The sequence below is a fragment of the Epinephelus moara genome, chromosome 21 (assembly GCF_006386435.1).
Source record: "Epinephelus moara isolate mb chromosome 21, YSFRI_EMoa_1.0, whole genome shotgun sequence".
NCBI lineage: Eukaryota > Metazoa > Chordata > Actinopteri > Perciformes > Serranidae > Epinephelus > Epinephelus moara.
The window spans coordinates 20,491,244-20,492,455 of record NC_065526.1 but is presented as its reverse complement, the minus strand read 5'-3'; positions in this window follow the sequence as shown (position 1 = coordinate 20,492,455).

Sequence of the window (1,212 nt, the reverse complement as noted above, 5' to 3'; positions counted from 1 at the left end):
CTGCTGAGTCAGTTTGACATCCTGGATATATCCTTCAAACACAGACTGTAGACCCCTCTGTCTGCTTCTCTCTGGAATCACTGTTTCATTTCTCCAAATATATGATAATATTTCTTCAGTGAGTGCAGTTAGTTACAGTGTGGGCTCCGTGCTTACTCTGACAGCTTGACACACCATCACAAAGGGGCGGGGCTTAGCGACAGGTGAGTTGTCCCTCTCAGCTCCCTTACAGTCAAATAAGAACGATATTCGTTAAATAAATCCCCATTTTATGTTCACCACCTTGAACATAAAATGGGGATTTATTTAACGAATATCGTGCCTGACTTTAGTGGATCGTAACATGTTGGGTATGGAATCAATCTGCAGATGCACCGCTTCAAAATAATGTAATGTTTTGAGCCATGACGGAGGTCAAAATGTGGCCTGCCTCGGATGGTAACGCTTGTAGTTTTGTAGCCTAACCAACTTCCAGGAAACATGCGGCCACTACCAACCTGTTAAAAGGAGTGAGGAGTCAGTAGTCAATGATGGTAAAGCACCGTCTATAAAGCATTTTTTTCCAACAACTGTGAATCACAGCAACCACAAGAAATCCTTGAGTTACATGTGCATACAAAATATTAGGCTGGTTTCGTCTAGTAGTTTGCAAAATTAGCTATGGACAGACAGATACACAAAAGACCAAAGGCATGATCCCTCTAGGCTTATGTCTGGCATAGATAATTATAATGACATTTTTTTGTTAAAGAGTGTCAGCCTCCGCCTCTGTATGGTTAAAAGATTCTTTCAAAATTTGTTATTCAACCCAAATATGGAAATGTCTGTGTGTGTAATTTTCCACTCTTCCCCTTTCAGACAAACAGCCACAGCTTTCGGAGCCATGTTAAGCAGAGTAGATGGATTACTGGCTCCACTGCTCAACATCTTGGCCATGTATCACTGGGTCATAACCACAGCAGTCTTCGGCAGCCTAACGCTGGTCAGTGGAGCGCTCAGCTTCCTGCTTCCTGAGACCAGGAGAAAAGAGCTTCCTGAGTCAGCCGATGAGGCGGAGAACAAACCACAGGTGACTATCGCAAATATATTCCATCATTATATACCTCATTAGACAAGTCTCTATCTCTTACATTCACCATTTGTCTACCTGTCTTTCAGAAATAGGACACACAAAGACCCAGCAAGTTGGTGAGATCTAAAATTATCCATGCT